Source organism: Saccopteryx leptura, chromosome 1, assembly GCF_036850995.1.
Source record: "Saccopteryx leptura isolate mSacLep1 chromosome 1, mSacLep1_pri_phased_curated, whole genome shotgun sequence".
Taxonomy (NCBI): Eukaryota; Metazoa; Chordata; class Mammalia; order Chiroptera; family Emballonuridae; genus Saccopteryx; species Saccopteryx leptura.
This window is the reverse complement of record NC_089503.1, coordinates 178,159,166-178,182,627: the sequence shown is the minus strand read 5'-3', so window position 1 is coordinate 178,182,627 and position 23,462 is coordinate 178,159,166. Positions and strand designations below refer to the sequence as shown.

General features: G+C 40.1%; 1 protein-coding gene across 4 annotated transcripts in view; it reads right to left on the bottom strand.

Moving 5' to 3' along the window:
* Positions 1 to 23,462, bottom strand: part of SMYD3 (SET and MYND domain containing 3) — a 740,343-nt gene that overhangs the window by 351,990 nt on the left and 364,891 nt on the right. The window contains exon 1 of one of the 4 annotated variants that reach the window (XM_066381742.1): positions 22,445 to 22,468. The exons of the other annotated variants lie outside the window; for them this stretch is intronic. The gene's annotated coding sequence lies outside the window, so the exon portion shown is untranslated. Of the gene's footprint in view, positions 1 to 22,444; positions 22,469 to 23,462 lie in introns of those variants that run through there. 4 annotated transcript variants of the gene reach the window in all.

Below are 23,462 nucleotides of genomic sequence, written 5' to 3'. Positions count from 1 at the left end.
TGAATCTAGGCTTTTACATGTACTGTGGAGAATACACACAATGACAGGAAGCCTTACCACCTAGACTCACCTCTTAGTGAAGCGCCCTTCATTAAGCCCTGGTAACTTTTTCATTATTTATTGGTTGATCAGAAGACCAATAAAACATAAGAATAGATAAACCATTCTTTAATTACATAGAAGAATATATAAAGCCAAGATCTCTTCTAAAGAGGATGAATGAAGAAGACACATCAGTACAAACTAAGACATGCTGCCAACAATGGCCAATGAGGTACAAGTATCAGGTTCTTCCTGAAATGCTTAGTGAAACAGGTAAGAGGGTGGGCTCTGGGATCAAAAGCCTTGACCTGGAATCCCAGTTTTGCAGCTTCTGACTGCACCACCTTGGGCAGGAAGCTTTCTTCTGAGCCTCGGCTATCTCATTCAGCAACGGCACATGCATCTTGTGCAATGTTCTGTGAGACTAAGAAACAATAATACCCATGAAAAAGACAGCACGTTTTCTAGCAAACAATAGAAGCTCGATAAATGTTAGCTGTCATTATTAGTACGATACTAGTAGTTGTACTAGTACTAGCAGCTACTGTGACCATGAGACAGAGAACGGAGACATGGTGATAATGATGCTACATGCATCCAGCATCTGCACTGAACAAACTGTTCCACAGTGGATTATTCTCCTGATAACTAAAGCTTATGCTTTTAAGCATCATTAAAAAAAATTCAATAGCTTGAAAGAAAATGTTTAAATGTACATCAGGGTGCCTGCAAATAAAAGAGTGGAGATTCCCGTCTTGAACATCAATAGTTACTGTCTCATATAATGTGACACTACAGAGGGGCTGCCAGGGGCTGCCCAAGGCTCAGGGTGGCCTCTCCATAGGACAGCAAGGCTTTCCCTGAAGCTGATAACTCTCTTGGGAAAACAAAATCTCAAAAAGCCTCAGAGGAAACTAAATCTCCAGGGTCACACATGGCCAACACATGTGTCAAAGCAGCCTGATGTGAATCGTCATAGATGTCAAATTAGTCAAGTCTAAATTCTCGAGATTTTTGCTTATTTATGACTGGAATCCTGTAAGAACTTCCCCCAGTCACTATACTTCTCAAAGGTGTTCTGGATCCCCCATCTAATAAGTCAACACCATTTATCCAGAGGAACATCCAGCGACATAGCCCCACAGACGGGCACTATACTGAGGTACTGCAAGATGGATTTAATGCAGAAAAGGTAACTTTGCCAAATGTTTTTTGTTTTGTTTTGTTTTGCATTATCAAGTCAGGCATTTTCTTCCTCATAGAGCAGCAGCGGAATTAACAAGCTTCTTCTAGAAGTTTCTGAAAGATTTATAAATTTAGCTGGAAGGATAGCTGGAGATTCTCTTCCCCATTCCTTGACTGCACTTGTAAGCAACTTTCTGAGGCCAGCTAAGCTCTCCTCACCCGGATAGGATCGACAGCCTCCCTGCAGAGCTGAGAAGTGCTGACAGATATGCCCATGGACTATTACTGAGGGTTTGAGAGGCCCACGTACCTGACATCCTTCAGTGCAAGCCTGAGGACTGTGACGTTTCCCCTGGGATGCAGAATTCTGAGTTGGAGCCAGCCTTAAAATTCTAAGCTAGCCCCTTCTCAATTCAGTTTCTTCTATGGGCATCATTAAAGCAGTAATGAGTCTTTAGTATATGAAGCTCGTTTTTAGGTTTACAATAGGGTCAGTTTGATTAATCTATTATGATTGAATAACAGTTTTTTAATAAAACTCTATTTCACCATAACATCCAAAATACTGCAGCTAAAATTGATTAATTATACCCTAAAAGGAAGTAATAACAGACTTCCTATTTCAAATACATGATGGGAAACTACTGTCTGAATCTTCTAATTACACAAGAATGGGCAGAGTAATATACCTGCCCAATCAACAAATTTCAAGATTCTGCTTTTATCTTTTTCTTCTTTTTCTCCAGTCAGAGTTGCTGTTAATGACAGGAGCATGTGGTAATTTACTAGCTGACACTGGCAGTCTATCCATTTCTTTTTGATAGAAGCCATTTCACGAACTATCCATACAGGCAGACTTTGCATATATAAGACCCTTGGAAAATTTCTAAAAGCATGAAATAGGTAGCCAGGAAGCACAAAGCTGCCAAAATGTCAACTTGGCCACCATCTCATGTAAGTATCACTCAACAGCACACATCGACTTGTGTGTATCACCGAGTATTTCCAGAGACTTTCACCAACCTATCAAATCTATTTAAACAGGGAACAACTGCTTCTTAAAAATATGATGGGAAATGTAGTTATAGCCAAATATTATTCTCATGACCTTAAGATAAAAATATTATACATACTTACCATATTTCCCTATGTATAAGACGCACCCTTTTTTGAAAAATTTGGGGTCTAAAAACTGGGTGCATCTTCTACAGTGGTTGTAGATTTTTTTACTTGCATTTCCCATTTTTTCATGCTTGTTTTTGCTCTCAGTGTTGAAGACAGTGATTTGTCATCAGACACAGATGAAGGCAAGCTAATGCATGGGAGTTTTAACAGTGATGAGGTGTTGTATGAATTTAATGATGAATAAAACTTGAGATCAATAACTTTATGTAATACTTTTTTTTCAAATTTCGGGTCCTAAAATTAAGGTGCATCTTATGTGTGGGGAAATACGATAATCTACCTGAAAACAGTTTGGAGTCAGTCTCTAGAACACAATGATGATTCTGTTAACTGGAGTCAGGAAGATGTGGGTATGGGGTCTGTGTGTGGATGTGTGACGTCTGAAAGTTGTACAAGTATTCTCTTTTAGAAAACAAAGCCCATGAAACTGGAAAATGACAAAGTAATTTTAGGTAGATTCACTGAATTTATAAAATTTCAGGCTCCTTGGAAGTACATTTTTAAAATTGAAATGTCAGTAAAATAATTATTTGAAATGTGATTCCATTCTTAAGTCACCACGTTTTTTCATCCACGCACAACTTCTGAGGAACTGAACTAATTTAAAATGGAGTTACTCTAGATAGCAGGTTTGTTTTGCTTTGGAGGATACCAATATTATGGCGGATTTGTTGAGAAAGCATAACATAGCCTGGGCTCTCCAGTCACGGTCCTGATTTACTAACTGTGTGCAGTAGAAAGGACAAGGGCTTGGGAATCAGATCATAGTCAACCTGAGCTCCATCTGCCACTGTGGCTACAACGTGACCTTGATCAAGTTCAGTAAATTCTCTGAGCCTCAGGTTCTTATTTGTAAAGTGAAGGCAGGATATTGACACCTAACTCACAAGGCTGTCATGAAAATTAGTTATAAAGCCTGTAACAAAGCTGCTCAACAAATAGCAACTTCTATTCTTACAATCATTACCCATTAGTTTCAGCTAAGAATACTCGTTGAAGCCAATGGACAAAGAGCCCAGCAATGGCTCTGGATAGTTTCTGCAGTTAGACTCAGGCCGTTTTCTTATTAATCTGCACACCATGATGATGGTGCTTGGCAGAGGACAGTCTGCTCAAGAATGATTAGATCCCCCTCACTTCTGCTTCGGTGGCAGAAGTGCCTGCTGTACCCCATTTGCTTCCTCCTGAACCTTCCTGTTCACTGATCAGATTTGAAGCTGAAGCATGCTTCCACTGTAAACAAACTTCACTAGGCAGACCCTCAGGGAGAGGAGGCTCCAGCTCTATTAATTTCCCTGGCCAAGGAAAGACGCGCCTTCAGGAATAGCAGCAGCTCGAATGATTTATTGCTGGAGAAAGGCCGTGTGCCTTAGAGGATTCATGTCAGGAGCTGCACGTACAGCCAGGGATCAGCTCTCACTTAGTGAGAGACCGGAGCAAGAAGCCCAAAAGCAGCCTCCTGAAGAACATACCTTTATTGCATGAGGAAGGCCATGTGAATCAGGACGTGCTCAGTGGTTATAATTCCATTCTCTGACTTAGAGGCCAATAGTAAAGGGCAGAGGAATGATGGAGAGAAGAAGAAAAGATGGAAAAATATCTGACAGGTACAATAAGCACAGCACTAGGCACGCTACACAGGTTATTCCAAAGGAAAGGTTACTTAGTGATACCTTAAATTAAACATGCAATTCCCATTCCTAGAGCCCCCCTACCTCACCCCAACATCCTCCAGGTATGAGCCCTTTACTCATGTAATAAGTAAGGTGATAATGTATTGTCACAGCTGAGCCATTGGGATGAAGCTATGACAGAGTGCCTGTACCCCCTAACCAGCCAAGGACACTTGAAGACTTGGTCTAGCACCCTCAGTTGGTTAGCAAAGAAACTCTACCCTACAGCGGGTCCTAGGACAAATGCACTGGGTTTTGCAAAGTGGGTACCTTGACAGGAAATCTGAATAGAGCTGTGGGGAGTAAAGAGTGATGAAATACATTTAAGAAGAAATGGAAGGACAAGAAATGGAGCCAAGAAGCAGAAATACTTCTTTTGAAAAATGTTTTTGTAAAAGAAATGGGACAGTAGCTGGATAAGGATGTGGAATCAAAAAGAGCTATGAAAAATAAGAAAATTTTGATTTAAAAAATAACTCCTGCTGCATTTTGATTAAACAATAAAAAAATTAGCACTAAAAAGAACTCTGGAGATATAAATCGAAGCCCTATTGTCCATATGAAGAACCTGGAACTCAGAGCCTTGGGTGACTGACTACTTGTTCAAAACTCAAAGTGAAAGAGGAATTTGGGAGCCTTGTCAATATCACTGAGAATCTACTCCATCCACCGCCAAATATGCCATGCCCCTCGCTCTTCTGTGATTGATAGGCAATTTCAGTTTTGGTATGTTTTCACTACGATATTTCAAGAAAACTAAAAGACAAATCTATCAGATTAACTAGCAAAAGTCAAAAAAAGTTTGCATTTCAGAAAGGAAATTTTAACTACTTTTGCCAACAAAGGGATTAAATCTTATCTATGTTCGAACTACATTAAAAATGAGGCAGAAGAGAAGTTTTTATTATTTTAATAAATTCAAAGAAACACTGGAAGCATTATTGAAATGAGCAACGAATTTACTGACCTAATCCAATGTAATCATGCTTTAAAAATTATTCTGCTTAGGAATTTTTCTGCTACATCCGACAAAATCCAAAATATGCCAAATAGAATATGAAAATTAACTTCAATCCGGAGTGCCTTCAAAATAGAGAAATGGCGCCGTGAGGAGCAATACTGATAAATCTCCCCAAAATTTCAACAAATTCTTCAACCAGAGACAGAAAAATCTATCCTAGGAGCATCTAGGAAGTACCACACATTGAACAAGAAGGTATGATCGAGCGAAAAATTGACTAAATATATAATCAACCCTGAAGGAAATAAGACAGAGAAAGGAACATTCCGCCTTCCTCACTAACCTAAGCTAGGGCTGCTTTCACTTGGAACTGAGATAGAGAGCTAAGGGTGAGGAGGAAGCTGGGCGGCAGCACAGACGTCCAAGCTGAGGAAAGACTGTGCCTGTGGTGACCCAGCCAACGCAATCTAATGCCCGCTCAGGACCCTGACAAAGACGGGCGGGTAGTGGTCGCCATTAGCTCTGATATCCTGGTCAGTGAGTACAGATAGTGGGCGAGAGGTTCCTCCTGGCGCCCGGGAGTGGGCGCCCATGTTACCGGACAGAGGTGCAGAGTCAGAGGCCTTTGCGTGGGCTGTGACCAGAGTCTCGGTGTGGTTCCTGCACCCAGAACAGAGGTGCGCGGGGAGTGTGAGAAAGCAAACTTCCCTACACCAGAACTTCTCTGGGCGGGCAGGGTGCCTCACCCCGGGCGAGTGGTCGAGAGCACGGATAGTGAGCGAGAGGTTCCTCCTAGAGCCCTAGGAGTGGGCACCTGTGTTTCTGGACAGAGGGGCAGAGTCAGAGGCCTTCGAGTGGGCTGTGACCAGAGTTTCCGTGTGGTTCCTGCACCCTGAACAGTGGCGCACGGGGAGTGCGTGAAAGCTAACTTCCCTACACCTGAACTTCTCCAGGTGGGCGGGACGCCTCACCCAGCCATTGAAGCTAACAGCCCCGGGAAGGATTAGATTAGCCCACAGTCTGCCCACCTCCAAACTGACCTATGTGGCTCTAACTGACAAGATCTCTCTCAGTTCAGCGATCTAAGACAAGAGGCGTGATATTTTATAGTGCCTCTTGCTATGCACTTAGGGGTGGGGGCAACTTCTGATTGGCAGAGCTTTCATACTCAGGGCTGTACATTAAAAAGAGGGATTTGGCAGCTTGTAAGACCTCCTGTTTTGCAAACAGCGACTAGGGCATCTTTTACCCAGCCAAAACAGGTTACAAAGTGCAAAAACCCTGGGGAGAGTGGTCCCACAGAGTGCTGAGGCATACTGGACACACCTGGATGCTCATAGAAAGACACTTTGAGAGCAATTGGCTCTCAGCCCTGCCTGATTATGCTGGCGGCTCTGACTGACAGAGCCTTACTCAGAGCCCTGCTCTGAGTGGGGATAGAGTGGGGATTTGCCAGCTCTTTGAGACTCTTATTCTCCAGGCAGCAACCTGGATGATGAACCATAGCTGGATCATCAGGCTGCTAATTCAGGAAGGAAAGACTAGGAGAGAGGCTCCGGGAAAACGGACTCTCTCATTGTCGGAGACAGCAAATGCTAACGAGCCTCGATTGCCAACGAGACGGAAGCCTAATATATGACATCGCCATAGAGACTTATCAACTGCAAATCTCTACCTAAGCATGCCACAGGGGCAGAGCCTGGGGTACAGAGTCACCAAACAGGAAGAAGGAGAGGAAAGAAAAAGGAAGAAGATAGCCTTTCAAAATCAAGAAAAATCCACAGACTTTATAACCTGTTCCATTTTTGTTTGTTTGTTTCTCTCATCTTCTTGTCTTATTTTCTTTTTTTTCCACTTTGGTCATTTTATTCTCTGCCCGTCTTATACTTTCCTCTTCTTGAACTACACTACCCATAAGTGTTACATTTCCCATTTTCTCTCTTTTCTTCTTCCTTTCTCTCTATGAGGGTTGCACTCCAAAACGGATAACTCTCTCTCTCTTTTTGTTCTTTTCTCTTTTTTCTTCTTTTTGTTTTTTCCTCTTTCTTTTTTTCTCCCTCTATATTAGTTTTTTCTTTTCTCTTTTACTTTTCCTCTCATTCAATCCTCAATCATGAACAAATTATTTTATTTGGGACTTAAATTTTTCTTTGTGGCATTTTGGGTGCTTTCTACTTTGCTTTTGAACTCATAAGCATTCCTTCCAACCCTGGTCCTCAATTATATCTAGTTTTTGCTCCACTTAATACAATAGTAACTTTCTAAATTATTTTCCCTTTTTCCTGTTTCCCTCCTATCCCTCTTATTATATCTCATAGTCGACCATCACTTACAAGCAAACCACTTCATTCTTGACCCAAATTTTTTCCTTTTTCGCATTTTGTGGATCCATACATCCTGTTTTGCCCCTTTATCACTTCTCCCAACTCAGGCCCTTCGTTGTATGTAGTTTTTGTTCCATTTAGCACAATGTAATTCACAGTTCATCACAATTTTTTCTAAAGGAGGAGGGGAGAGGAGAGGAGAAAAAAAAGGGAAATAATAAATTTTCTTTCTTTTTTTTTACTTTTAATTTTTTATTAATTCTCATTAGTACTATCAACAAAACCACCCTCAGATGCCATAAAGAAAAAGGAAATCGAATATCATGGATACAAAAGACAGAGATGTAGCACAGATAGATGAGGAAAAATCTACAGAGAAAAAATTTAATATACTGAAAACCTTGGAGCTAAATGACAGAGAATTTAAAATAGAAATCCTAAAAATACTCAGAGATATACAAGAAAACACAGAAAGGCAATTTAGAGAGATCAGAAAACAACTCTATGAACACAAAGAATATATTACCAAGGAAAATGAAACTATAAAAACAAATCAAACAGAGATGAAAAACTCAATTCATGAACTGAAAAACAAGGTAACAAGCTGAGCTAATAGAACAGGCCAGATAGAAGGTAGGATTAGTGAAATAGAAGACAAGCAACTTTAGGCACAACAAAGAGAAAAAGAAAGAGACTCAAAAATTTTAAAAAAATGAGAAAGCCCTATAGGAATTGTCTGACTCCATCAAAAAGACTAACATAAGAATAATAGATATATCAGAAGGAGAAGAGAGAGAAAATGGAATGGAGAACGTATTCAAATAATAGATGAGAACTTCCTAAGCCTATAGAAAGAACTAAAGACTCAAATTCTAGAAGCAAACAGAACACCAAGTTTTCTTAACACCAACAAACCCACTCCAAGACACATCACAAACCCACTCCAAGGCATACCATAATGAAATTGGCACAAACCAACAACAAAGAAAAAATTCTCAAGGAAGCCAAAGAAAAGAAGAATACAATATCAAAGGAAGGCCTACTAGATTATCATCGGATTTCTCAGCAGAAACTGTACAAGCTAGAAGAGAGTGGACCACAATATTTAAAGTCCTGAAAGAGAGGAACTTTTAGCCAAGAATACTATACCCATCAAAGCTATACTTCAAATACAAAGAACAAATAAAAACATTCACAGATATAGAAAAGATGAGGGAATTTATCATCAGAAAACCCCCACTTCAGGAATTACTAAAGGGGGTTTTCCAACCAGATACAAAGAACCAAACAAAACAAAACCACAAGTAAAAGCTCCACTAAGAACATAATAAAACCAAATTTAAACTGTGACAACAAAAACAAAACAAAAAAGGGGGAGAGTACAGAGATTAACAGTAACAAAGGACGACGGAGTGCAGAAGTACTTATAAGATAGTGTACTACAATGAACATGGTAGGTACCCTTTTCATTACCTAGTGGTAACCGCCCATGAAAAAACCACCACAGAAGCACAGGACTTCAAAAAGATGGCAACAGAGGAAAGAAGTATAGAATACAACCAAACAAAAACAAAGGATAGAAAAGCAAAAGAGAAGAATCAAACAAGATACAAAACTAACAGAAAGCAATTTATAAAATGGCAATAGGGAACCTACAAGTGTCAATAATTACACTAAATGTAAATGGATTAAACTCACTAATAAAAAGACACAGAGTAGCAGAATGGACTAAAAAAGAAATTCCAACTGGATGCTGCCTACAAGAAACACATCTAAGCAACAAGGATAAAAAACAAAATCAAAGTGAAAGGCTGGAAAAAATACTCCAAAAAAATAACATCCCAAAAAAAGCAGGCACAACAATACTCATATCTAATAACGCTAACTACAAGACAGCAAAAGTATTCAGAGACAAAAATGGTCATTTCATAATGATTAAGGGGACACTGAATCAACGAGACATAACAATTCTTAATATATATGCACCAAACCAAGGAGCACCAAAATATATAAGACAGCTACTTATTGACCTTGAAACAAAAACTGACAAAAATACAATCATACTTGGAGACCTCAATACATCGCTGACAGCTCTAGATCGTTCAGCCTAACAGAAAATCAATAAAGATATATTGGCCTTAAACAAAATACTAGAGCACCTGGATATGATAGACATCTACAGGACATTTGATCCCAAAGCAATAGAGTATACATTTTTCTCTAGTGTACATGGAACATTCTCAAGAACTGACCATGTGTTAGGCCACAAAAATAACATCAGCAAATTCAGAAAAATGGAAATTGTATCAAGCATATTTTCTGATCATAAAGCCTTAAAACTAGAATTCAACTGCAAAAACAGGGGGAAAAACCCCACAAAAATGTGGAAAGTAAACAACATACTTTTAAAAAATGAATGGGTCAAAGAAGAAATAAGTGCAGAGATCAAGAGATATATACAGACAAATGAAAATGACAATACGACACATCAGAATTTCTGAGATGCAGCAAAAGCAGTGATAAAAGGGAAGTTCATATCACTTCAGGCCTATATGAACAAACAAGAGAGAGCCCAAGTAAACCACATAATTTCACACTTTAAGGAACTAAAAAAGAAGAACAAAGACAACCCAAAACCAGCTGAAGAAAGGAGATAATAAAAATCAGAGCAGAAATAAATGAAATAGAGAACACAAAAACTATAGAAAAAATTAAAGAACGAGGAGCTGGTTCTTTGAAAAAATCAACAAAATTGACAAACCCTTGGCAAGATTCACCAAGGAAAAAAGAGAAAGGACTCATATAAACAAAATACAAAATGAAAGAGGAGAAATCACCACAGATATCATAGATATACAAAGAATTATTGTAGAATACTATGAAAAACTATATGCCACTAAACTCAAAAATCTAGAAGAAATGGATAAATTCCTAGAACAATACAGCCTTCCTATACTGAGTCAAGAAGAAGCAGAAAGCCTAAAGAGACCAATTAGAAGGGAAGAAATAGAAAAAACCATTAAAAACCTCCCCAAAAATAAAAGTCCAGGCCCAGATGGTTATACTAGTGAATTCTATCAAACATTCAAAGAAGACTTGGTTCCTATTCTACTCAAAGTCTGCCAAAAAATTGAAGAAGAAGCAATACTTTCAAACACATTTTATGAGGCCAACATATCCCTCATACCAAAACCTGGTAAGGACAACACAAAAAAAGAAAACTACAGATCAATATGTCTAATGAATACAGATGCTAAAATACTAAACAAAATACTAGCAAATCGAATACAACAACATATTAAAAAATAATTCATCACGATCAAGTGTGATTCATCCCAGAATCTCAAGGATGGTTCAACATACGTAAAACGGTTAACGTAATATACCATATCAACAAAACAAAGAACAAAAACCACATGATCTTATCAATAGATGCAGAAAAGGCATTTGATAAAATACAACACAATTTTATGTTTAAGACACTCAACAAAACGAGTATAGAAGGAAAATATCTCATCATGATAAAGGCCATATATGATAAACAATCAGCTAACATCATATTAAATGGCATAAAACTGAGGACTTTCCCCCTTAAATCAGGAACAAGACAGGGTTGTCCACTCTCTGCACTCTTATTCAATGTAGTGCTAGAGGTTCTAGCCAGAGCAATCAGACAAGATAAAGAAATAAAAGGCATCCACATCGGAAAAGAAGAAGTAAAGGTATCACTTCTTGTGGACAATATGATCCTATACATTGAAAACCCCAAAGACTCCACAAAAAGATTATGAGAAACAATAAGTCAATACAGCAAGGTCACAGGATACAAAATTAATATACAAATGTCCATAGCCTTTCTATATGCCAACAATGAAACATTAGAGAACGAACTCAAAAAAATAATTCCCCCTTGGCAAATGGATGTTACTCATATACCTTCATTTGGCAAACAGTCCTATGTCCACGTTACAGTGGATACATATTCTGGATTTATAGTAACCTCTGTCAGAACATGAGAGGCTGCTAAGCATGTTATAGCTCATTGTCTGTATGCATTGTTCTATTATTGGATTTCCTAAACTGGTTAAACTGAAAACGCTCCTGCATATGAAGCAAAAGCATTTACTGTATTTTGTCATTCTTACAATCTTTAAAGTTAAGGTATTATTAAAGTGTACCCAGAAAATATTATAAGGTCAATTTTTAAAAAATTTAAAAGGGGGTAGTCATATCCTGAAACTCCTGCAGGTCTACAATATCATGCTTTTTACTTAAAAAAAAAATTAAATTTCTTTTGAATGCTGATGAACAGGAGACACCAAATCTTTTTTGCCTGCAAACTACTATCTTCTTTATTTGATCCCACTAATAACACTGTTTTGCTTTTTCCAAAGAGCTCCAGATATATGAAAAAGATTTATATAGGCGGATGGGGATCCTAAAACCCCTCAGCGAGATCTTCTGAGCATGGCTTTTAAGATACCTAGAGGCAGAAAAAGCCCAGTAGAGATCAGGTGAACTACCAGCTTTTAGGATACGCCCTTAAAGGCTCCAACACCCCAAAGGGCCCTTATAGCATGCCATCTGGATCCTGCTTCAATAGTGGAAAGGAAGGTCATTGAGCTAAAGCCTGCCAGGCTTACATGTCTCTGCTGTGAGAAAACAGGGAAACTGGAAGGTAGGCTTCCCCCTCGCTCCTCTAAGGGAGGGTTCAGTCTCTTCCAGCCTGCTCCAGCCACCAATGACCTAACCTTGCCCAGAATTCTGGGGTTTACCACTGAAGGCTGAAGGTGCCCAGGGCCGTCAGCCCCATCTCCGATACTGTGGACGAGTCTAGGGTATTTCTTCCAAGAAGCAGGTAAACTGATCTCATTTGCACAAGTGCCAATTAACTATGTCTTGCCTGAATAGTCAGGTTTTTTCTTCTTCCCTCGAAGATCTTTGTTGTGGGTGTTGATAGTCCTATTTTCTGCTGCTTTGATTAATGTATAGTGTTTCCTTTACTCCTCCTACCTCAATGCCCCACTCATATTTCAGGCTGGGACCTACTCTTAATTTAGAGCTCTCTTTCCCCCTTTTGCCAACTTCTATTATGACTCTACCTTTGTCACCCAGCTTAGTGTATCCCAAGGTTCTCTTTACCAAGCCACAGTCACAGAGCTCCAGGGAAAAGCAACCTGTCTCATCTCTCCAGGCAGAGAAGAACAGCTCCTCCATCTCCACACATGCTGCAGGTGGCTTTTCCAGTCTACCTGAATCATTACCAGCTAGAAGCAGCTGTCATTGGGACTTGGACATGAGCTGCAAAGTATAGAATTGTGACAACAATTCCAGTGCCATGCAGACTTTTCGTGGATGTGGACTTTTCCTGGACTCCTGCTCCTTGTGACAGTTCCTAACAGACTGAACTGGGGTTGGGTGGCATTTTTCAGGGATTTGGCATGGTGTTGGGGCCAACTTGGACTTGGCAAACATGTTAAGGACACTACTCTTTTATAGATTCTTGCTGTATTGGCCAAGAGTTTGCTTAAAGGCTTTAATCACTGTAAAAAAAAAAAAGAAAACTAGATAAAGGAGATGTGGCACCTATACACCATGGTATATATTCAGCCATAAGAAATGATGACATTGGATCACTTACAACAAAATGGTGGGATCTTGATAACATTATATGGAGTGAAATAAGTAAATCAGAAAAAAAACAAGAACTGCAGGATTCCATACATTGGTGGGATATAAAAACAAGACTAAGAGACATGGACAAGAGTGTGGTGGTTACGGGGGGCGGGGGGACGGAAGGAGGGAGAGGGGGAGGGGGAGGAGCACAAAGAAAAGTAGATAGAAGGTGACGGAGGACAATCTCTCTTTGGGGGATGGGTATGCAACAGAATTGAATGAAAAGATAACCTGGACATGTTTTCTTTGAATATATGTACCCTGATTTATTGATGTCACCCCATTAAAATAAAAATTTATTTATAAAAAAAATAAAATAATAATCCCTTTCACAATTGCAACAAAAAAAAATAAAATACCTAGAAATAAACATAAAAAAGAATGTAAAAGACCTATATAACAAAAACTACAAAGCATTGTTAAGGGAAATCAAAAAAGGTACAATGAAATGGAAAAATATTCCTTGTTCTTGGATAGGAAGAATAAATATAATATAATCAAAATGGCCATATTACCCAAAGCAATATACAAATTTAATGCAATTCCCATCAAAATTCCAATGACATTTTTTAAAGAAATGGAACAAAAAATCATCAGATTTATATGGAACTATAAAAACCCCCAAATAGGCTCTGGCCAGTTGGCTCACCGGTAGAGCGTCGGCCTGCCGCGCGGGGGACCTGGGTTCGATTCCTGGCCAGGGCACATAGGAGAAGCGCCCATTTGCTTCTCCACACCCCCCCTCCTTCCTCTCTGTCTCTCTCTTCCCCTCCCGCAGCCAAGGCTCCACTGGAGCAAAGATGGGCCGGGCGCTGGGGATGGATCCTTGGCCTCTGCCCCAGGAGCTAGAGTGGCTCTGGTCGCGGCACAGTGACGCCCCGGAGGGGCAGAGCATCGCCCCCTGGTGGGCAGAGCGTCGTCCCCTGGTGGGCGTGCCGGGTGGATCCCGGTCGGGCGCGTGCGGGAGTCTGTCTGACTGTCTCTCTCCGTTTCCAGCTTCAGAAAAATACAAAAAAAAAGAAAAAAAAAAACAAAAAAACCCCAAATAGCCAAAGCAATCCTAAAGAAAAAGAATGAAGCTGGGGGGCATTACAATACCTGACTTCAAACTCTATTATAGAGCTACGACAATCAAAACAGCATGGTATTGGCAGAAAAATAGACACTCAGACCAATGGAACAGAATAGAAAGTCCAGAAATAAAACTACATATATATGATCAAATAATTTTTGATAAAGAGGCCAACACCACACAATGGAGAAAAGAAAGCCTCTTCAATAAATGGTGCTGGGAAAACTGGAAAGCCACATGCAAAAGAATGAAACTCGACTACAGCTTGTCCCCTTGTACTAAAATTAATTCAAAATGGATCAAAGACCTAAATATAAGACCTGAAACAATAAAGTACATAGAAGAAGACATAGGTACTAAATTCATGGAACTTGGTTTTAAAGAGCATTTTATGAATTTGACTCCAAAGGCAAGGGAAGTGAAGGCAAAAATAAATGAATGCGACTACATCAGACTAAGAAGTTTTTGCTCAGCAAGAGAAACGGACAACAAAATAAACAGACAGCCAACTAAATGGGAAATGATATTTTCAAACAACAGCTCAGATAAAGGCCTAATATCCAAAATATACAAAGAACTCATAAATCTCAACAACAAACAAACAAACAATCCAATAAAAAAATGGGAAGAGGACATGAACAGACACTTCTCTCAGGAAGAAATACAAATGGCCAACAGATATATGAAAAGATATTCATCTTCATTAGTTATTAGAGAAATGCAAATCAAAACTGCAATGAGATACCACCTCACACCTGTTCGATTAGCTATTATTAACAAGACAGGTAATAGCAAATGTTGGAGAGGCTGTGGAGAAAAAGGAACCCTCATACACTGTTGGTGGGAATGTAAAGTAGTACAACCATTATGGAAGAAAGTATGGTGGTTCCTCAAAAAACTGAAAATAGAACTACCTTATGACCCAGCAATCCCTCTACTGAGTATATACCCCCAAAACTCAGAAACATTGATACGTAAAGACACATATAGTCCCATGTTCATTGCAGCATTGTTCACAGTGGCCAGGACATGGAAACAACCAAAAAGTCCTTCAATAGATGACTGGATAAAGAAGATGTGGCACATATACACTATGGAATACTACTCAGCCATAAGAAATGATGACATCAGATCATTTACAACAAAATGGTGGGATCTTGATAACATTATACGGAGTGAAATGAATCAGAAAAAAACAAGAACTGCATTATTCTGTACGTAGGTCGGACATAAAAACGAAACTAAGAGACATGGATAAGAGTGTGGTGGTTATTGGGAGTGGGATGAGAGGGAGGGTGAGGGGAAGGGGAGGGGGAGGGTCACAATGAAAACTGGATTGAAGGTGACGGAGGACAATCTGACTTTGGGTGATGGGTATGCAACATAATTGAATGACAAGATAACTTGGACAGGTTTTCTTTGAACATATGTACCCTGATTTATTGATGTCACCTCATTAAAATTAATTTTAAAAATTTTTTAAAAATAGAGATCAATATTCTAAGGACCATCTTTAAAAGTATCACTCATAGGACACAAAGTTTCCAGGTCATACAAAGATTATCCTGTATACAATTTCACCCAAATATTTCTCTGTCTACCATTTAACCCAGGTCATAAGAAATTTATGATTCTCTATAATTCTTTTATCGGAATCAAACATTTATTTCTATGTATAAAGAAGCAGGTTTAACCTCTCAGATCTTTTGTATCCACAGCTCTAGAAAAAGAAATTCAGTTTCTGACTCACTTCGCTGGGGTTGATTCTATATAGAAGGAAACACATAGTAACTTTTAACATAAACATAAATTTGCAACATAAATGTTATATCTTTGATGTCTCAAAAGAAAACATCAAAATCTATTCTTTTTCAAACAACCAAGTGTCCAAAGAAATAAATGTTACCCAAAGAAAAGTGTACGAGATAGGACAGCTATAATAATACTCCCATCTTTCTCAAAATATATCACATTTCTTAGCTATTAGGGTCTCAAAATTCTGCTACAATCTTGACACATCAAACTTATACATTAGTACTAATGACTTTGACAAAGCAAAGTGAATTGCATTTTACTTATTTTGAGGTTTTGGGTTTTTTTTTTTTTGTTTTTTTTTACTATATCTTACTCATGCTGAACACATTATTTCAACAAAAAGAGTAAGTCAGCAATCTCAGATGCAGCTTTAATTTCATCAAGAGCACACACTAGTTGTAATTACACTTGGAAGAAGAGTTCAGTTCAGCTTTTTACAGACTTGTGATTAAGACCACTCACTCTCAATTTTTCCAAAATCTTGCCCCAGTTATCATAAAATGATTATGACATGTTTGACAATGCCCACAACCTTACTAAAAATGAAGTCTAGAATATAGAACTTCAATTAGTCCAAATCTTTTATACCCAGAATTTGTAACAGAATATAGCATAAATTTCAAAAATGAACATGAATGTTAAACGAATGAGCAAATTGGTAATTAAGCCTTCTGTAATTAGAGAATGACTACCTGGTTTGTCATTTCCTTGGTTCTTCCATTATCATCTCACTGTCTGCAGTCCGCTCACGCTGTTCTGCGTTTCCCCTGGAATAAGGGAGACGGACCATCTCTATCTTGTAAGTAGGTATAATAAGAAGGTCTGACAAAGCCCGTTTTACATCTATTAATTAAAATGATTTATTAGCATATTGCTAATTGTAGACATACCACTGTTTCTGTCTCCATAAAATACAAGAATAAACCACGTGGAGACACCGAGCCCAAGTGTCTGGTTTGGGTAACCGATTCATGGAGGAAGGAATCAGAGGTGTCATGAGGACAAAAATGTTCACATGCAGACCATGCAGAGTTTAAGCCTTAGCCTTACATCTTTTGGGAAGAGTTTGAGTTTTTTTTTTTAAGAGAGTGAGAGAGAGGGAGGAAAGGAAAGAGATGAGAAGCATCAACTCATAGTTGCAGCACTTTATATTGTTCATTGATTGCTTCTCATATGTGCACTGACAGGGGGGGCGCTCCCACCAAGTCAACGACCCCTTGCTCAAGCTTGTGACTTTGGGCTCAAGCCAGAGACCAGAGTCATGTCTATGATCTCATGCTCAAGCTGGCAACCGTGAGGTTTCAAATGATACTCTACCCACTGTGCCACCACTGATCAGATAATAACAGGCTGTTTTTTTACTGCTCCTACCCATGAACCTGAGAAGTCACATCGTGTGAGACAAAGGACACATGCTGCCCTGGTACCACAGCACCAACAGTGCACAAGTGTCACCTATGGTGCCCATCAACCCCCACCCCTCCCTACCAAGTCCCTGTTGGCACATTTTTGTCTGTTGGCAGCTTGTGCTTCAGCCCCATCAGCAAAATGTGCCTGAGGAAGCTGTGAACCCAGTTTACAGATGAGAAAACTGAGGCAGTGAGCAACTTGCCCAAGAGCAGACACAGCAAATGGCCCTTGTGACCCAGTGCCTGTGCTCCTCACAGCACTGTGTTGCCTGGCTTAAGAAATAGCAGCAATTCCTTTTCACATGAACTCATGCTTCGCAAAGACAGGCTCTCAGTCATTGACACATCACGTGTAGATCATCCAGGAAACAGATGCTAAAGGCATTCCTTCTCAAGCTGTGCCTTTCAATCATGCTCTTTGTTACATGGAAAAGGCCTACTTTAATATCCTAGGAATCCTATACACCCCATCCTAAAAGGATGGAGGCTCCCCTTGCCACGACAATAAGCTTTGTCTTCTTTTTACAGGTCTTGCGTCCTCTTTTTGTATTCTGCTACAATCTGTTGTGATTAATTATGCATAACAATCTTATGAACCCCAATGAAACTGCTTTGAGAATCTGCAAACCAGGCCATATATTCCGTGGCTTCTATTTTATGCTCACAAAAATTAGGGGATATCTTATTGCTTCATATTCATTTTGAAATATCCCCTAATTTTTGTGAGCAGTGTATATTCTATCCTGACGTGTCACATGTTTCTAATCATTGAATTAAGGGTCTAGACCCATGGTTTTAGAGAGAAGACATAATTTATGAACAACTGTTACAAGTGAGATCCCAAAAAGTTGAAGATTGCAAGAAACCAAGATGCTTAAATCATTCTAAGTAACAGGCTTCCTCTCTGCTGCCTATGCATAGCAGATTGAATGGAGAGTTGCAGGTGCAGAACCAGAGGTAAGCAGACCTCTAAATAAATAAAGAGCCTGGGAGTACCAGCCAGGGAAGCGCAGGATAAATTATTAACTCCTGCACTGGTCCACAGTTGCGGGTATGACTGGTTTCTAAGTAAAGACATCTTATCCTGAATGCTGCCACTTTAACAGTAGAAAATAAACTCATTATTCCGCAATCTTCTTCCTTGATCATTGCTGAAAAGTAAAAGAGTTCCCTTGGTTTGTAAGTGATGCATCAACACTAAAATTTCACCTTTATGTACAGCCATTCTTTGAAATGTTCAGTGAGGAAAGAGAATGCCATGACATGCACAACAGCACGTTTTGTCAGGACGCCACTGAGATATACATGCAAGAGCATTTTCTACTGGGAAAGACATGCAGTTCTGTTTGAAAGTTTACTATACATTTCAGAGTTCACTCTGAGCACACACTTTAGGATAAACAAATATACAATGGTTAAAAGAGGAAAATGGCTTCACTTTTGTTTTTTTGGAAGTACCCATTAAAGGTAAAGTGTACATTTTTATATTTTCTTTTTGTAATACAAACTATCTATTGAAAAATATGAAAAGCTAGACACTGCTTAGAACTTCTAGCACAAAAGTGCTCAATTTACTGATCTGAATAAATAAATATGTACACAAGCACAGAATGTATAAGTATATAGATATATAATCAGTCTGAGATCATTAATTTCACTTTAACTCATTTTTCTCTCCCCAATAAAATATTGACTAAATCAAAAAAGTCGTTCATTAATCCAAATAGTACATTTTATATTCATTTAAGAAATATTTACTGAGATCTTCCTACTCTGTATCAGACACAATTCTCTGTGCGGATAGAACAGTGAACAAGATACAGTAGGTCCTGATTCTGATAAAGCTCAATTCAACAGATGATGAGACTTACGGTAGCAAGAAGTAAATAAATAAACAAGATCACTTCAGATCCTGTCAATGATGATGACAACACAACAGTGATAACATAGGAATGTGAAAGGAAGAGGGGCTGTAGGGGATGATCAGGGAAGGGGTCATTTTCAAATCAAGCCCAAATGATAAGAAGAAGCCAGTCACACAATTAAAAAGATAGACGTGGTGGAGAAAGATCATGTATAACAGTCAGAATTAAATTCAGCTGCTCACAACAGAACGCCAATTGAAACGGTTTACCCAAAGAAGAGTTGTGTTTCTAAGAGGGGATCCACAGTACCCCTGGGACCAAGCTTCTTCGAGTGTTCCTTTGCCACCCCTGGTGTGTAGCTTTCTTCTTTATGTTCACCCCAAGGGCTATTCTATTACTGAGCATGAAGTGAGAATTCTGGTGAAGAAGAATGGAGCTCAGTGAAGGGGACAAGGCTCTGCCTGCTCAGTAAATCCCTTCATACATGATCCTATCACATCAGCACCTTCCCAGCATCCCTGCCCACAACCTGAACTTACACCTGATATGAACACTGCCCCACAACTATGGTAAGGCAGCTCAGGAAGCTGCATGTTTTTAACTGCCATGGGCCTTTTGTAGTCCCCAAACCTGGAACTCAGTAAGAAGCAAGTGTGAGTGGGCATTGCCCTGTGGCAAGCAGCGTCTGCTGAAGCATTCTAGACAGAACAACAGAAAAGCAATGTCCCTGATAGGACCCCAGGCTGGGCTTGAAAAACAGCAGACGGGAGTGTGGGCATGTGAGGAACACACAACCCAGCTCAGGGATACCGTGAGTGAGAAACTGACGCTGCCCTAGGTCTAGATTGGTGAACTGGAGACATGCTTTGCATACATAACCCCATTTAAATCCCCTGTGGGCCCACGAGGTGGGTGTTACCTGTATTTCACAAATAAGGGAGCAAACTCATAGGTTAAGTGACTCAGCTAAATTCAGAAAGTTAGAAAGGAGAGGAGGCCCAAAGATAACCCGAGTCCTAAGCACAGACTCAAACTCCTGTCCTCTTTTGCCATCTTTGTTTCTCTGCTTTAACTATATTCCTCTGAATACTAAACTGACAGCATTCATTCTTACAAACCCATTCTGGTTATCACCTGCTGTCATATTCACTCACTTCTATGAGACGTACTCCTTATTTGTTCTAATATTTTCATTTATTTGAAATTCTACACACAGAAATTTCGATGTGATTCTTTACCTATCTAATATGTCAGGACAGAAAAGAAATTTTTAATTGAAACTGAAGTATCTCAAGGGGCGGCAAGATGGCGATGGAGTAGGTGAACGTACCAACTTCCACTTCCCAGAACCAAAGTGGATTACAACTTAATTTTAAGAACCATCATCTGGAAAAACCAACTTTGGACTAAACTAAGAGGACTCTATAACCAAGGAACACCAAAGAAGCCACACTGAGACTGGTAGGAAAAGCAGAAAAGCAGAGAGAGCTGCCCAGCTCCCATCCCAGGAGTGAACAGCAGCCTGGAGAGACCTGCGTGGCAGAAAATGAGTTTAGCATAGAGGGAAGGGTCCTGAGTCCCAAGAACAAAGCCCCAGCCTGCAGCCCCAGAGCCTAGAAGAAGCGTATGAACAATATTTAGTTGAGAAACAAGCCAGGATACTGTTTGCGAGAAAGAGACAGATTTCTCAGACCCAGGATTCTTCATAAAGGGACCGCACAGAAAACCTCTCACAACCACTCATCCGGGGCTCTGGGGAATGGGGAAAGAGGAGAGGTCTGGAGTAGCAGGAAGAGAGTGTAATCTAGGAGACACAGGAGAAACACTTTGAGGGACAGCCACCCTAACTACTGGGCTGAGTCACACCCTAAATCTTAAGTGAATATTTCCCCTGGAACAAGCAATAACAGCAAAGGGAAGCAGGACACCAGCCAAAAAAGCTCTCCCATGGCAATCACACCAGAGTCTTAGAAGAAGGGAGCTATCAGGAATACAATATTGAGTGCTAGGGTCTGAGCTGCACTGCCCCACCCACACTGCTGAGGGCTTGCAGGAGGGGTTCGGCAGCAGGACATGAAAGCACAGTCCCATTGGTGGGGGTGGAAGCCGGGGTGGTTATGACTGAGGCATGGCGTGAGCTCAGTCTCCCTGGTGGGGGCGGAAAAGATGCACAAAAGTAGTCCGGCCAGTTGCAGGGCCAGGTGAGCAAGAGCAGTTTCACCTGCTATCCCACCCACAGGGGAAAGGGGAAAGCCAGGGAACTGCAGAGAACCATGGCTGAGCATGGGCACGAAGCCCCACCTGGTCCGTGGAGCCGGGGCTGCCATTGGAGGCGCAAGCACAGCTCCATACGCCGGGGCAGGGTGTAATCCTGGAAACAGGCAGAGACCCACGGTTGAACATAGATGCGCAACCCTGACTGTGGTGCCATGGTTTGCAGCCCCGGGCACAGCAAACAGCCCTACCGACAGGGGTGGGATTAAGGATGAGGCAGGCCGAGGCTTGTAAACCTGGACATGTGAACACAGCCCCTCCAGTAAAGGAGTGGCGGAAACCGCAGCAACAATCGCAGCAGCACGGAACCAAAAACACCCATACCCAAACAACCAAGGCAGCAGCAAAGGGGGTGGCAGGCCTGCAGAAAGACCACACCTAGAAAACACAGAGGCTACACCCATTGGACTCCAGTGGACACACCCTTCTTAAACACAGACAAAATAGGAAGGCAGAGAAATGCAACCCAAAAAAATCAAGAGAAATCCCCAGAAAAGAACTTGAACTAGTCAGATATAATGAAATTACTAGATGCAGAGTATAAAATAATGATTGTTAGAATGCTCAAAGATCTTAGAACAACAATAGATGGACATAACAAGCACCTATATAAAGAGATAACAAGTATAAAAAAGGACATTGAAATAATAAAAAAGAATCAGTCAGAAATGACAAATATAATATCAGAAATGAAGAACAATGGAAGAAATTAAAAACAGGATGGATGAAGCTGAGGATCGAATCAGCAAGTTAGAGGACAAGAAAACAAAAGCATGAAAGCAGAGCAGCAAACAGAAAAGAGACTAAAAAAGTCTGAGGGGAACCTAACCGGTTGGCTCAGTGGTAGAGCGTCGGCCTGGCATGCAAGACTCCCGGGTTTGATTCCTGGCCAGGGCACAAAGGAGAAGCGCCCATCTCCTTCTCCACCCCTGCCCCTCTCCTTCTTCTCTGTCTCTCTCTTACCTTCCCGCAGCCAAGGCACCATTGGAGCAAAGTTGGCCTGGGTGCTGAGGCTGGCTCCATGGCCTCTGCCTCAGGCGCTAGAATGGCCCTGGTTCCAATAGAGCAATGCCCCAGATGGGCAAAGCATCGCCCCCTGGTGGGCATGCCGGGTGGATCCTGGTTGGGCGCATACGGGAGTCTGTCTGACTGCCTCCCAGTTTCCACCTTCAGAAAAATACAAAAAAAAAGTCTGAGGAAACTCTAAGAGAGCTCTGTGACAATATGAAGAGAAATAACATCCGCATCATAGAGATTCCTGAAAAAGAAGAGAAAGTATAAGGGATAGAGATTTTGTTCAATAAAATCATAGCTGAAAATTTCCCTAAATTGATGCAGGAAAAAGTCTCACTAGTTCAAGAAGCACAGAGAATTACATTAAAGAGATACCCAAAGAAATCTACACCAAGACACATCATAATTAAAATACCAAAGCTAAATGATAAAGAGAAAATATTAAAAGCTGATGTAGGAAAACAAAGCTATCACCTACAAAGGAGCTTCCATAAGAATGACATCGAACTTATCGACAGAAACACTTGAGGCCAGAATGGAATGGCAAGAAATATTCAAAGTAATGCAGAACAAGAGCCTACAACCAAGACTACATTATCCAGCAAGGCTATCGATTAAAATTGAAGGAGAAATAAATAGTTTCCCAGACCAAAAAAAACTCAAGGAATTCATTACAACCAAACCAATGTTGCAAGAAATGTTAAGGGGCCTGTTGTAAACAGATCAAAGTGGGAAAAGAATATAGCAAAAGAGAAATACAGCTTTAAAAATAAAATGGCAATAAACAACTACATATCAATAATAACCTTAAATGTAAATGGTTTAAATGATCCAATAAAAAGACATAGGGTAGCTGCATGGATAAGAAAACAGGACCCATACATATGCTGTCTACAAGAGACTTACCTCAATTCAAAAGATACACATAAACAGATAGTAAAAGGTTGGAAAAAAATACTTCAAGCAA